Source organism: Oryctolagus cuniculus, chromosome 3 (assembly GCF_964237555.1).
Source record: "Oryctolagus cuniculus chromosome 3, mOryCun1.1, whole genome shotgun sequence".
NCBI lineage: Eukaryota > Metazoa > Chordata > Mammalia > Lagomorpha > Leporidae > Oryctolagus > Oryctolagus cuniculus.
Genome location: NC_091434.1, coordinates 103,740,737 through 103,756,892, shown reverse-complemented (window position 1 = coordinate 103,756,892; position 16,156 = coordinate 103,740,737). Strand labels below are relative to the sequence as shown.

At 36.1% G+C, this 16,156-nt stretch overlaps 1 long non-coding RNA gene and 1 pseudogene across 1 annotated transcript; one reads left to right on the top strand and one right to left on the bottom strand.

Moving 5' to 3' along the window:
- Window positions 1-221: 221 nt before the first annotated feature.
- On the bottom strand, window positions 222-14,208 carry LOC127491846 (uncharacterized). The gene is made up of 3 exons (XR_007920786.2): window positions 14,129-14,208; window positions 2,755-2,888; window positions 222-490 (listed from the first exon to the last, which is right to left on the bottom strand). It is a non-coding gene; the product is annotated as an uncharacterized lncRNA (long non-coding RNA).
- Window positions 709-855, top strand: LOC127491852 (U2 spliceosomal RNA; annotated as a pseudogene).
- Window positions 14,209-16,156: the final 1,948 nt, after the last annotated feature.

The following is a 16,156-nucleotide window of genomic DNA, read 5'->3' as shown; positions in this document are numbered from 1 at the left end:
TAAGAAAATGTTAATGACTTCTAGTTGTTGTTTTTTTGCCCCGAGAATATACAACCTTTTTAAAGGGTCATATTGTTCCAGGTAGGCCGTGTTGGACTATTGAATTAAAAGACCAAAGATTAGGAATTAACTTCTGTATGAATCAGTCTTGTTGCTTGTAATAGAAAGAAATTTAACTACCTGATTTATACATTTCTTTTAATCAGTTCACCTGAGTGTTTATTCATTCCCCCCAAATTTGCTGCACCCTGTTTTTGCACAGGATCCGTGCTTGACGTGGGCTTGATGTTGAACAGAGTAAACATGGAACTTTCCATAACAGAACTCATAGCCTCATCTACAGTGTGCTGGGCATTATTCAAGGTACTGTGATAGAGTTGCAAAGACTGTGGTTTCCTTGGAGGCCTCTGTGTGACTTGCAGAAAGACTTTGTGCTGTGTCCTCATATGGGCATCCCTCTGTGAATGTACATTCTGTGTTCTAATCTCTGCTAATAAAGACACAAGCGAAATTTGATTAGGGCTCACCCTAAAGTCATCCCATTAACCTGATCACCTCTTTAAAGATCCCATTTTCAAATGCAGCCACATTCTGAGTTATTGGGTGTTGGGGTTTCAACATTAGAATTTGAGGGCAGGGAGCAGTTTATAAGTCCACCAACAGCACTATGTGAGGGCTGAAAATTGGTCACATAGAAATTCAACAAAAATCGCTTCTTGGCCTTTTGGCTAAGATCGAGTGTAGAAATTCAGTCATAATTTAAACAGACTGGATTTTCTCTGTAGCTTGCATTCAAGAACTTAGAGAAAGATATTTGTATCATGAAATTCTATATCAACAAGGCAAATCAGACAAAAGGGACAGTAGCAAACATAAGAATAATAAGGCAATTCCTTTGGGAAGGTAGAATTGAGATATTGAAAACTTATAGGAAGAGAAGGAAGAATCAAAGATAATCGAATTTTGGGGCCAGCATTGTGGCATAGTGAGTTAAGCCACAGACTACAAGGCGAGCATCTCATATCAGAGTGCTGATTCAAGTCCCAATTTTCCTGCTTCTGATCCAGCTTCCTGTTAATGCACCTGGGAAGGAATTGGGAGACAGCCCAAATACTTAGGCCCTGCCATCTTTGTGGGAGACCTTGATGGAGTTCTTTGCTCCTGGATTTAGCTTGGACCTATCCTGGCTTTTGTGACCACTTGGTAAATGAACCAGCAGGTAGAAAATCTCTTTCTCTGTCTTTCTTTCCCTCCATCTCTGTTGCTTTACCTTTCAAGTAAATACACATTATTTTGTTAAAAAAGATAAACCAAGTTTCCCTATGCCATTGGTGGTAGCATCACAGCTAGTAACAGCTGTCCCAGAGTCAAAGAACAAGTGATTGATGTAGCATGTGCTGCCTTGGATTTCAAGTCCATCTGGATGGGATTTGTTACCCTGGCTATCAAAAAAGGTAAGCAGGAGGCACTTGGTATAAAGTATTTGGAGTTGTCGTGTTTTCAGAAGGGAATATTTTCCATCCTTTAAACCCCTAGTTGGGTAGATGCCATCTGTTTCTAAAAGGGAGTGGGCAACCAGCCTGGTGAGAGCAGGGCTAGCCCAGATTCCATTTGCACCTCAGTGGAAGCTCTACTGTCTGGTACTTACCAAGAAATCTAATATTTGGCAGAGAGGAAGGGCCCAGCCAATATTTACCTGGTGCTTTTCTTTTAATCAAGCACTCAATTGTAGACTACAGGCAACTTAGAAATTCCTATCCAGTACACTTGAAGGGAGGCTGTTACCCTTCTGAACTCTGTGCCCTGGCTTCCACCTGTGAAGGCCATGTTTCAGTGAAAGTTCTTCTCTCTGACCACATTAACATTATCCTGGTAAATCTGATATCAATAAATTATTCTATTATTCTGCTGGAAAATATATGTTGTGGCCAATTTAAATTTCAGATTTAGACTTTGGACGTCTTAGTCCCTATCACTCTTTTACATTAATTGTCTCACTCAGCCCTACTTGCTATGATGTTCAGGATGGGAAGTGAGTGACTTAATGCAAACGGAAGCATGCATGTCTCTTCTCCTCCCTCTTTCCTGCTTCTCAATGCTATTTATTTTAAGTACCTGGAAGAGATGCTTCAACATTTGCTGATACTAACTAGTTTTGATCTCTACCAGCCCCTTCCACATGCTCTGTGGAAAAACTCCAAATGTGAAATAGCAAATAAAAAATGTTACCAATTCTCTCAGGGAAGCTGAATAAATGATCAGATGCTCAGGCAGCAAATAAAATTACCAGGATCCTCTCAGGCATATGTCAGACTTTGACAATCTTCCCATTTCTCTCACTCTCCCACTGAACTGACCTCTGGACACCAGGGTTCATTTATCAGTCTTTTCACACTGAACCAGTATATGTCATTATAACTAGAAGTCTCAGTCCTGGATTTTCTCTGGTAATCAGAGACTGGTTTTTCTCTGGTTACCAGAGAAACTGAAAAGAAAAAGTGCTTATCACTCAGTTACAAGTCTAAGTGCTATGCAGACACCCTCAAGATTTAAGATCAGCAACTCGCCCCAGATTCGAGCTGACAGGATCTTCACTGCTGTTTTTGAGTTTACCACTTTGGAGTGCTGAAAGATGTAATGAAATTATTGACCAGATAAATAAAACAGTTGAGATATAAAGAGGGCAATATTTACGGGTGGATATTACTTTTTTTAACAATGCAGAAATTTGTTATTGACAACTGTGATACTTACATTTCAAATGTTGATAAAGATGCAGAGGGAAGGATGCACATTTGTTCTAGGGTAAAGATGCTGGTTAAGACGCCTGTATCCTATACTGGAGTACTTGGGCTCAAATTCTGGCTCTGGCTTCCAATTCCATCTTCCTGCCAATGCACACAGGGAAGCAACAGATCATTGCTCAAGTAATTGGAGCCCTGCATCCCACATGGGATACCCAGATTGAATTGAATTCCCACCTTCCAGCTTTGGTCTTGCCCAGCCCTAGCTTATTGTTAGTACTTGGAGTATAGAGGGTGGAGAATTCTCTGTCTCTATAGTTCTAATAATTATAAATGAGGAAGTTTAAAAATGTGTGCAAGGCAGAACAAAAGAGTTCTTCTGTGATAAAAATAAGACTGTAAAATACAAAATATATAAGAAAATTCTAGACCAACCAATGTATATAAATAAAAAGCATTATTTCGCTTAATAAAATATTTTTAAAAATGACTTAGGACAATATAGAGTATTTCTGCTCTTTAAAGTTGAACTACATGTTCCCAAGCATTTTATGAGAATCATATCCCCTACCATTCAACACTGGAGTAGAGGAATATGAATTGTTATCTAAGTGAATAGACCTCAGGAAATGGAAAAAACTATTCAATCTAGCATGGCAACTGGAGACAAATTCCTCCATTGGAAGACTTTGGAAAGATGATGAATGGAAACTTGTCTCATATCACTTGCATCATTGGAGTTGCATTCTCTATATTATTTTTTTAATTGGTTGTAGTAACCTGGACTGTAGGTCAGCCATAGTAAATTGTTAGCATTTTTTAAGAGAAGAAACTCTTATTCAGATCAAATGAAAATGCTCTGCAGTGAGAAAAATAATCACAGAATGGTTGTAGAATATGAATTCTAAATAAAACCCCTTTTAATTTGTCTTGGATGTTGAACTAGAGGGAGTGCAGCAAGTGGAGCTTGTGGGCTTTGCAAGCAGTTTCTGAAAATGACAATGCCAAGCCTATTTAGTTCTTATAATTACCTGTCATCATGTTTCCCGGAACTGGCTAGAGATGAAGAGGCAGCATGCCTGGGAAAATAAGGACAGAAAACTGGGGACATGCCTGGAGCTTTCTCATCCTGGCTATACCGTGTGGGAAGTGCCTGATGGCACAGTTCCCTGATGGAAATGTCTGCTATGCTCCTGGGTCAAAAAAGAATGTCAGACAAGCTTGATTGTACCACAAAACCACAAATCAGGGACACTTCTATTTTTAGATGTGCTTATATTTTTTGAAAAAGTAAAGATCTCATAAATTCAGTTTGTTTGCTTTGTTCATTTAAGAAACCATATATTTTTGATATAATTATCAATTTTACTTTATACACTGGCACACTTGGGCCATCCTTTGTTTCCTCCTCAATTTCTAGGACAATCATTTTATGGGGGATATGAATGATAGTGTTGTATCCCACTCCTTAGATGTGTTTGGCCAATTCCATGGCTCAACTCCATCTCACACTTTCATCTTGGATATACTAATTTTTAGTAAACATATTGTTGCTGCAAACAAAAGATTATCTAGGGATAACCAGGACCCTACTGAACTTATCCTTCAGTTATTTGCGAAGATGTGAGTTAACTGAAAGACACTACCCCAAGAATCAGTAGTCTTCATTCTGGTATGCATTCCATTTTAATAGAATGAGTCCAGGAAAACAAATACTTTGATTGTTCATTGTGGAACACAAGCATAATCTTTTACCTTTGTTTCTGAGAGTAGCTCTCAACTATAAATGACAAACCACATTTTTATCTCTAAAGTGCTGTGCAAGGTACAATAATGGTAGAGTTGCAAAAAAAAAAAAAAAAAGAAAAGAAAAGAAAAAAAGAAAAAGACTGATACCTGGTAAAGAGAAAGAGACATGACGAAAGAGGGAGCAACATGAGTTGTATTCTGTTGTTTTATCAGTGGATATGTTTGATTTTGTTCGAAATTAAAGGTTAGGATGAATTGTGTCTTTATTGTCATTGTGAATTAATTCATATATAACTGGCTAAGTGTATGTGTGTGTGTTCAACTGTTGGTTCATTTATTTAGTTGTTCTATAAAGGACTTTTGGGTCTCCAGAGGCTTCAAATCCCTCCTCAGAGCCTCTTATATGATGCTAGATCTTTGCTCAGGATAAAATGAAAATTCAGCTTTTGAATAGAAAAGAGACCCATTTATTACAATACATTGTATTCCCTTTGTAAAAAGAATTTGAAATCTATTTCAAGAAAATGAAATACATAGTCTAGTTTTGGCTCTGTGTCTGTAGAAAGAACAAGTAAGTGAAGTCATAGCAACCCCTATATTGAGAAATGAGGACAAAGAAGAGAGGAACATCTGAAATATTCTCACTATCTGTCTTGGCATTTGGATCTTTACCCAACTTGGATAGAAATTGGTTTGCATTGAACTGATAAGCTGTATGTCATTATTATTTATTGAAGAGTGCCAAGGTTCTAGGTTGTGAAACTTCAGATCCCTACACAGGTTTTGGGGTGGTCCTGAGGTAGAAATGATTTCTATAGGTGAATTGCCTACCTGAGCATTTATTTTTCAAGCAGTAAGTTGTACCAAGTTTATAAGATCAGCATATTTTTAAAAAGCTGAAGATATTCAGTGCTGTCAAAGTGAAGTGAACTTCTAAGCCAAATAATTACTATCTATAAAGTGTGGACATGGCTTAAAGTTAGAGTACACAACTTGATCAGATTTCATTTTGTCTCTTTGAAGAGTTGTAGGCATTTTTATTATACTCTTTGAGATACAATGAAACCCTAATGCAGGAATTGCTAGAATATAAGATCAATTAAGTTGCCTGAAAATGAGATGATGACTCTACTAGGAACATACTGAGAATCATGGAAGGGAAGAAACAACATTTCTGTAGTGCCTAATGCTTTCTTACATGAATAAAATCAAGTGATGGAAAGCTGGGATTAGCAGGTGGTAAAGTCATTTCAGTAGGATATGCGTAGCGTCCTTCTAAAATCACTACTAAGTTTTGACCCTTCATGTTGTGCTTATCAATGATGATGAAAAAACTCAGCTCCATGGAGAGGGATATATTAAAACTTCAATTTTCTTTCAGAAGTGGAAGAAATTGATAATGGCCATTATGGAGACAAGATACTGCAATCAGAAAAAGTTATTTTTAATTTTCTTCATTAATAAGAGCCATAGCATGATTAATACAGCAAAAGTAATATATTGTAGAGTAAATAATTAACTTAAATGTAACTTCGTATCCTTCTCTGTCTGTGAGTCTTTGTTTTTCAATCACTCCATCTCTTTAAAAATGTAAATGTAATGATATTGTATCTGATATTGATGTCCAAGCCTGTCACTCTATGGTATTAGGAAAAATGTACCTTTGATCTTATAGAGGACCCTTGTGTAATCCAAAATCTACATCAGCAACTAATATTGACCAGAATTTATAGCCAGGTAACGTAGTTCAGGAAATGCACTGAACTCTTCAGTGGACTTTTGAACCCTGCTGACAATACATTGAGTTTCTAACCCTGAATACTGTAATAGGCATCCCATATATATTTCAAGAATGAAGTAATCAATATGCTACCTATTTTGTTTTTTGACATTAGAATTAATCTATCAATTGCAAAGCAGTTTTGCCAACACTGGTTGTGTTCAAAATTCAGGCTTTGAAATACAGATATTTTATGATCTCAAATATATTCTTGAATCGTTTCTATTGCATTACCTAGGTATTTGCACTCATTTTTGCTAAACCCGATTCTGTACAACATACATTTCGGTTGTTTTTCTCTCCTTGAGTGTAACAGTGATGAGCAAATGACACTCTGCCTACTGAACATTGATAAATGATTGATGCAGTTGTAGACGGAAAACAAAATCATTGTTGTCATTTCATAGGCTAAGTGTTAACTGGACGACTTCTCTATTTTCCCCTCTTAAATCATTCTTCAGTTGCTACAGATGGAGTTAAAATCTTGTCCTGTATGGACAAATACTGCTTATACAGTGTATTGCTGTTTATCTAATTCTGCCTGCTTTAAGTGTCCATCATAACAGAAAAACCTCAGGGGCAAATAATCCTGGGAATAAGAAATGGAACCTGTGGCATGTTTCTTCTCTGTGTACAGCATCTATTCCTTTCACTGGCACCTCCTTTTCATTTTGCAAGACTTTATTCACCTGCTGAAGTATATTCTTCTGTGACTATTCTCTTTATTCTTGCTGCTTATTTTCAGTTTGCCACAAAGGAGAAGTCATCATGCTGATAGGTCCATATTATTACTTTGTTTAAGAATAGAACTACTGTGTGAGGGGTGTAGAGTAAAGAGAATGCAACAGCAAGAGGGAAAAACACTTTCTGGGCCATGTTTTTGTTTTCCTCTACTGATTACTTTTAAAGCCTTTGTGGTCACATTATGACCTTTTGTTTAGGCATGTATTGGTAGTTGCACATTGATTGAGATACTGAGGCATTTGTTTGGCTTTTTCTTCCAGCTAAGAAGGTGAAGTATGGTAGTACAACAGAACAGAATCTGAATCAGGCAGCATGCAAACTGTGCAAGTCAGATCCACAGCTATACAATAGCCTTCACTCTGGCTTTAGTTGATAACCTAGTGAAGGAAAGCTGTCCCTTGATTGGATTAAACCTGCTATTGCACATGCACAAAAGGCCAAAATTAAACAAAATTGTCTTTGGAACAAAGGGAAGGTTTCTGAAAATAGCTAGGGGAAAAGTACATTCTTTCCAAAACCTTATGCAAGGGGGAGACCAGCTCTCAAAAGAGCTTGCACAATGATTGGAATGTATACTATACAATAGATTTGTTCTTTGACCAAGGATAAATTAATGAGGTGAACTTTGGTCAAACAATGGAAACAATGTCCCCTAAGGAGAACAATATACTGTTTTATAAGGGAAAGGAATTTGATTTTGTTAGTAGCTTGAAGAACCAAAATATCCTGAGGAATTCTATAGAGCCAGTTTTTTCCAAAGGGTATTTTTAAAATCCCCAATAGTAAAGGCTTTTGGCTTGGCCTTGATTCATATATGCTGTTGGAGTTTGGTAATTAATTAAAATGTGCTTTAAAGCAGGTCTACATTTGTGGGAAAAGAAAGAAATGACCTGGAGAGGATAAATTGCAGAATGCCTAAATAAAAGGAAAGTTATACCCAGAAATAAATAATACTAAATAACCCATTTGATTCAATCATTTCAATTAAAAATTTCAAGAAATTATTAGTGCTTTAAATATTTGACATCAAGATAAGCATCTCACATTAAAGTGTGTTACTATATTTGGTCCTTACACTCATGATGGCATTTGTTATTATCATTTTACAGATCAGGAATCTGATTAGGCCTATATTAGAGTTTAGTTTACTACAGCTAATGAATGGCAGACATGAAGACTGAACTCAATACATATTTCTAATCTCACAGCTTTTACCACTGCATTTCTATTTCTCACAATGAGGTTCAGAACTCAGCCCTTAGAAAAAATCTGCAGAAATATGGTTAAATGAATTGGAAAAAGATTGGAAACTATGTCACACTCCTTACTCTTTGGTGACTCATATGGTACATGAATCTATTAAAGTATTGAAAGTTCTAAAGTTACAAAATATACTGTTATCAAAACCTAGATTTCATTCATTCTTAGTATGACTGAATGTAAAACTCTTCTCTGTAATACCATGTTTACTTTGCTGTGTTCTTGATAAAAGAATTCCTGTTTAAGCAAAGATACCTATATAGTTAAAGACCTTGTTCTAGGCTTTGTTCTTATAGTTTCTGTCTTTAAAGAATGTAGAAGCAAGTGAGGAGTTAATGGGGTGGAATATTGTGCACCTCAATCTATAATGAAGACTTTAATTCGATAGAGAAATGGAGGCAGCCATGGGGGAGGTGATGAAGGGGCAGTTCAGTGATGTTGAAGAGTCATTATCAACTGTTGACAGTGGGTGACAATTTGTGGAAAGGGTGTTAATGCAGTATTTGCAGCATAGGTATATTTTAATTGCCAGTGACTTTTGTGTCTTCTAATAAAGATAAAAATATTTAAATTTTGTTCAATCAAATGGTTTATGACTAGTAATGGAGCATGGTTATTATATGATACCCAATCAGAGATTAATGTTGGGAAGATGATTGCTGCTATTAATGTGTTGAATCCAATCATGAGATGTATATTGAATATGCCAATGCTTTTTTTATAGGCTTAATAAAGAAGCTCATTTTTGGGAGAGGCATTATTCTCTCAACATGGAAGATGATAATTATGAGAAATTTTATTCCACCATTATCAAGGAATCCTTATATTTTACTTAGAAGTTTACATGTGTGTGTTGATGTATGAATTCCTCAAGACATACATGCTTGAATTGTACTAGATAATGTAATGATTAAAAAGTTATCAGAAATTGATCCCTATTCATAAAATATCACTATTATATTACAAATGTATATCCCTCAAATAGATATCTCTCTCAATAATTTGTGATTAAGGTCAAATAGAAGATTGAGATTTAAAAGCCAGAGCCCTAAACTAGTAAACTAAGTCAGCTGTCATGAAAAGTATGATCCCCAAAACAAAACTTAGATGATGAAATGGAGGAAAGAATATATGAATCAAGAAGTATGCTACCTAATAGAATTGTTCATCAAACCTTAAGCAGTCACATACTAAGAATCAGTTTCTGATTAAATCTGAGAGTTATTAGCAGTAGTTTTATGGTGAGTTCTAGAAATTTGCAGTGTACTCAATACACTCACACATATACAAATTCATTGCAACAGAAGTATGAGATCTTCAAAATGATCATGGAGTACATATTATGAAAAAAAAACCATGATTTTCAAAATTTTGTTCCACCAAAATAAAATTATAATTCCACTTCCTTTAACCTTTTGGAAGTGCTCTCATATTACATGGCAATTTTTTGTTATCATTTTGAGAGTTAGCTATCCTTTCCCTGGGAATGCTTTTCAGCCTTTAAAACTGAACATCTACTACTAACAGGTGGTTTCTGAACATTCAGTTCATGCTAGGGGGATTCTGGGATAGTCAATGCTTGCCTTACATCATCTTGACTTTTGAGCAAATGGTTTATGGTTCAATTACCTGATAATTCTAGGTTCCAGTGTAGCACTACGATCAGATCAAGTAACTCCTAGTGTGTTTTTTTCAAGAGATTACCCTTGTCAAAGGATTCCCAGTATTTGTATCCTAACTATAAGGTCAGTGTTTATATTCAGGGTTTTTGTGAAAGTTCCTTATGAATGTAAGTCAAATAATCACAAATAGGATCACTGTGATTATAGGCAGTATCACTTTAATCTCGTCCCACTTCTTATCTAAATTCCTTTCTACTGAAAGACTATCACACACTGAAATTACCACAATAGAACAAATAGGAGTCTCTCCAGAAAGGATTTAAAAAAAACACTTTAAAACTACCAGGGAAATTATGTTGTCCCAAACAATCCAATCTATTTAAGCAAGAAGAACAGAAAAACAATCTTAAAGAGACCACTGCCTAAACGTTTTGAGCTCTTTACCATCCTAGAGAAATTTAGTGCAGAACATTGGACATTACTATTAAGTGGTTTTCCATAAATATAAAAATGAAGAGTTGGAACTAAAACTGTGATTTTGAGTGAAATTGTCTTATTTAACAGACTAAGAAGGAAAAGAGTCATTTATTACAGTTCTAACACAACTGTTGACTTCAATGGATGAGACTACTCTCCTAAAACTCAGGCTTAGAGGAATAAGATTCATAAGTGAAAAGAATTAATAGTGAAAAATTACAGATTCTTTCAGATGGAAATCCCTGAAACCTTCCCCTAACTGATGGGGATTAAAAGCAATGGAAGTTGTTTATTTGCCAACACATACAGGAAATCCAAGAGCTGATCATTTGCCTTCTCTATTGGACCTAAAGCTGAAATTGACATTTGAATTTTTTCTTTTTATCCCTGCCTTCAACTATCTTTTCCTGTCATTTTTAGGTGTTTATTTTTGTGTGTTGACATCATTCTCTCCTGTCACAAACAACCTTGTGTCATGTAACAAAAGTGAAGGCCATCAGTATTTCCAAATCAACAGTCTTAAAACAGATAACCCCAAAAGAGGGAAATATTTTCTTTCTTAACATTCACTTAATGATTCACAAAGAAAAAGGATTCAAATAGCTCTTCTTGGTATTCATGTGTACTCAGAGGCCAACCACTTTGCATAGAGATGTAGAGAATTATCATCAGCTAAATACACATATGTGCCTATGCTTCTGAAATCAATCTTCTTAATCAAGTTTCCTCTTGACACCTCCAAAACTTAAAAGCTTTTGACTTTATTTCCTCATTTCTTTCCCATCCTATGCTTTAATAAGAAGTGATAACTATGAAGACCTGATCACATCTTTAAAGGTCCTGTTATGGAGTTCTTTTTTTTAAATTACTATTTGAAAGAAAGATTGACAGAGACAGATACAGAGAGAGAGATTATCCACATACTGGCTCACTCCCTAAAAGGCAGCGCTAGGTTAGGCCTAAGCTAGAAGTTAGGAGTCACGACCTACATCAGGTTTCCCAGGTGTGTGGCAGAAACTCCCCTACCTGAACCATCATCTGTTGCTTCCAAGACATATTAGCAGAGAGCTGGATTGGAAGCGGAGTGGTCAGGACTCTAACCAGAACTTGGATATGGGATGCCAGCATCACAAGCTAAAACTACTGCTCCATAATGCCCCTCACTTTAAACAGGCACAGAGGAAATAAAGAGTTTGAGAACTACAAGTGCTATCACCTGGGCCCATGCATAGGATGGAAAACCTGAAGAACCAGAGTCTGAAGTATGCTTGGAATTAAATGCTGGAGCCTTTACAGAAGCAGAAGATCCACTGAAAAAGGAAATCTGCTGTGTGAACCCATCTTACCAAACTTTATTATTAATTGTTTGATTCTTGATTCTTCTACCCAGAATTTGACTTTCTAACATTAGTTTCTGCATCCCATCTTTTCCTACCCAATCTATAAAACTTTCCCTAGGCCTCTAATCAGAGACAGATATGCATCTTATCCTTGACTCTGTGCTGATGGGCCACGCTAACAAAGCTTTTCTTTTCTCAAAAGATCTGTTTCACAGATTGTGCATCGCGTAAATGGGATGGTCAACCTACCTGGTTCAGCAAATCTGACCAGAGGATGTGTGCAAACATGGAAAATTTCAGTTTTGCAAAACCTATTAGGAAGAGGGGCAGGCAGCTTTCTCTTGGTTAAAAGTGAATTGAACAGGGGCATGGAGATAAGAAGTTAATTGGACCAGTGCACATACATATACACACACAATACATGACTCCTTGGGCACAAATTTGCTATGTTACTTTTTTTGATTATTGATATAAGACAGTGTACTCTCACCATCATGAATTATGTTGGCAAGGAGTATGTTGGTAAAGGTTCTGCTTAGATTTTTCACTGAAACATGATTAAGTCCCCATAGAATTAGGTGGCTTATTTGAGGGAAGAAAGATGTCAGCGTGAGTCTCAAGGCATCTTTTTAAATGACAAGAATGTATACAGTATTAGTCTCAGCATGTGACCAAATTTTAAACCTAGTAAGATGTTCCCTGTAGATCCAGGATCTGCACCTTGTTACTTTACCTCTCCCAAAACAGTAGCTTTAAAGCACAGTTTTATTTCGCATTGATCTGATATTTCTACCTTTCCTAAAGTAGTAAAATTTAGGTGCTTGATTGATTAATATATTATCTGGTTGGTAGTAATGATTACACTGTTATTACAACTACCTTCTTATCAGGGAACTTGCAATTCTAGAAGCATCTGTGTGCTCACTCTTCTTTATCTCTCAAGGTGAGATAATTATGTGCAGAATACCTAGGAATTTTGAGAACACATGATTCTTACCTATGAATTTTTTTATCTTTCTTTGATCTCTATGATGTAGACACTGTGTAATGTATTTAGTTCATAATTTAGAGTTAACCCAAATTGGTAAAAAAAAAAAAGAGTTTGAAGATAAGCTTAGATATCAAGTCTGCTTTGGTAATTGAGGTATATTTACAGACCTGTTGATTAACTTAGAATATTTCCTACTTTTGTCCTTACATGGAAAATATCCTTTAGTCTTCTGTTTGCCTCTAAAGTGTTTTATTCTTTGATATTGGACTTTTCAATTTTATATTCACTTAATCACTTAATCAGTTTTAGGGGTAAGACCCCATATGAATGAATTAAGTGAAATTAATGACCTAATGACTTAGAATTCTGTTTTTTTTTTTTTTAACTTGAGTTGCCCCATTTATTTCTGTCTGTTATACTGTTTTGAAAGTACCCTTAGCTGCAGTGATAGATATAATAAATTAATTTCCCCTTTTATTTCTCATCTACATTTGGAAAGGATTTAAAGAATGTAAATAATAGGACTTAACAATTCCAAGGATGGATGTTGTGGTGCAATAGTTAAGCTGCTGCTTGGTAAACAGGTATCTGGGTTTGAGTCTCAACTATGCTTCTGATCTAGTTGCCTTCTGATGGGAAGGCACTGTGGGAGGCATCAGGTAATAGGTCATGTTCTTGGGTCCATTATGGGAAACCAAAATGGTGTTTCCGGCTCCTGGCATTGACCTAGCTATACAGTGGCTGCTGGGGCCTTTGAACTAGTAGATGGAAGAGGTATCTTCCATTCCTCGCTCTCTGTATCTCCCTCTCTCCCTTTCAAAAATAAATAAATCCTATAAAAATAACTCTTTAAAAATTCCAAGAGACTTTCCTAGAACCTTCATTCTTCTTAATTGGATTAAGACTTTTAAGCTCTTTATGCATACGTGAACATTCTTGCATAACATCTGGGAGGTAATGCAAAATATTTTTTAAAAGAAATAACAGCTATCCAAACAATCTTTTCTTATTTCTTTATTCTCTTCTTAATTCTTTACTAAGAAAACTCTGCATATTTTATGAAAAAAAGAATTAAAACACAGTAAGTTAAACATCAAGTACTCAGTACAGATTTACATAGACCTGGTACTTTGAAAAGGGCATTATCAGGGTAGTGTCTTTCTTACAGAGCGATGGCATCTTTGTTATGAATCTAAAATGAGCTTCAATTGCCTCCCACTCCAAATTTTAAGTGTAGAGGCACCCAATTCACATTTTTTTTGGGGTATTAGTGTTTCATAAACAGTTACTAGACATTACAATAGCTTCTAATGTATTCAGTTACATGATTCATAACATTCAACATACAGTGAGTTTCCAGTAAATATTTCTGACAAAATGTCTGGGTTGACTGCATAAACCAAAATTTTCAAAATACTCACTATATATAGTCCTATACTGGGGCACTTTATGTCTGATTCCAGGGTCTCATATTGACTTTCCTCTTACATGTCTTCCAAAGTTTGCATACTGACCAGCTTTGTGATGTTGTCTGTCTTTGTGACATCATTTTGCAATTAATATTAGTTTCCATAATCTGATAATGGGACCTAGATGTATTCAGTATGAAATGCAGGAATGAATGAATATTGCCTTTGGAAAACAGGAAGATTTGTTGGTGATTCCAACACAGCTCCTTCAAAGGCTGTTCTGATGTAGTTTAAGACCACAATTTTAAATCGATCTCCCTCAAAGGGGCAGTATAGTGAGGGTTGAAAACCACTCCTCACACATTTTACTTATTTCAGTGCAACCACAAGTAGTTTTCTTTTTTTCATATCACTTTGTTGTTATTGTTTACGCACCTGGAGGATACTTGGCAATGGGTCCACACACACAAAACAAGAAACCATCAAATTCCATGGCATAGTCATAATCTAGGAAAGGCAATCACTGTGACATGAATTACTCCCCTGGTATTATTCTGCCTTTTCCTGAAATGCACATGTTCACATGCGCTAATAGATTTGCCTCAAGCTTTTAGGGGAAGCGTTTCTACTTGACTGTCTCCAGGGAGAAATGCAGAAAAGCCTAAGATAGTGTCTGCAGGAAACATGCTCAATTCACTCAGCTGTGATTTACACTATTCAGGGTGCATATTAACTTACATGTTCAAGTCATTGCCCTTGAATGTGTTGCTGTGCATGTGTGTCCACATGTGTGTACCCATTTGGGAAATAAACAACACCAAATTTATTCCAATTGACAAACAGAAATGCTCATGATATACAACATGCTTTGATATATGTATACCTTGTGGAATGGCTAAATCAAATAGATTAGGATATATATTACATGGCATATTTAATTTTCTGCAATGTGAAGACTTAAAAGAGAAACTCTTGAAAAGTTTCAAGTTTACATATGCTGCTATTAATGGCAGTCATCATGATGTGTCATACATATTTTTGAACTTATTCCTCCTATCTTACCAAAATTTTGTGTCTTTTGACCAACACCATTCTAAGCTCCCCCGACCCCAGTAGCTGGTAACTATCATCTACTCTTTGTTTCTGATACAGAACAATCCCCAAAACTAGTTCTGGGAGTTGCTGTAAATCCCCCCAAACTGGGTCTGCTCACCCAACATACAGAAAGCCAATCACTGATGTTGCAATGGTAGAAAAAGGGAGGTATTTATTACAGAGCACAGAGCAAGGAATTAGAGTTATTGCTTAATTCCTGGTCTCCCCAAGTGGCTAAAAGTAAAGGTTCTTATAGATTTGGTCTAGGATTAAGAGGTATATGTACAACTCATGTTCAAGCTCCTGATTTGTCGGCAGTGCTTGTTACCATCTTTGATTTGTCAGGGAATTCATGTCTTTTAAGACATTTTGATGATGACAAAGTTAATTGAAGTCTTTTTATGGGGCCCAAATAGGTGCTAGTTACTTTCTGCCCTTGGCCATTCCTGAAATGGAGCCTCTTGAGACAAGACTGAGCATCAAGATGTTATCTATTGAAGAAACAAACTACCTCTTGAGTCTGGTGATTGAAACCTTGTAGAGTCATTTGCACCACTCCCCCAACTTCAGGAACTGATGTTAGGTAATGGTTGATTTGCTATCAAAAGGTAGGTCAAGACACTTTAAGATAATGGAGGGAGGTAGGGAGACATAGGAGACCAGGATCTAATTAGTATCTGCCTTTAAGGCACTGTATAGGGTATTGGTTTCACTTCCATGAATCTGACTTTTTAAGATTTTAGGCATAAGTGAAATCATACAGTATTTATTTCTCTGTGTCTAGCTTATTTCACATAACATAATGTCCTCTAAGTGCATGTCACAAATGACAGGTTTCTTTGTGTTTTAAGGTTGAATAGAATCCCTTTGCTTATCTCTCTCTTCCTCTCTCTCTCTTTCTATATATAAAAATTTCTTTATTCATTCACTCATTGAATACACACT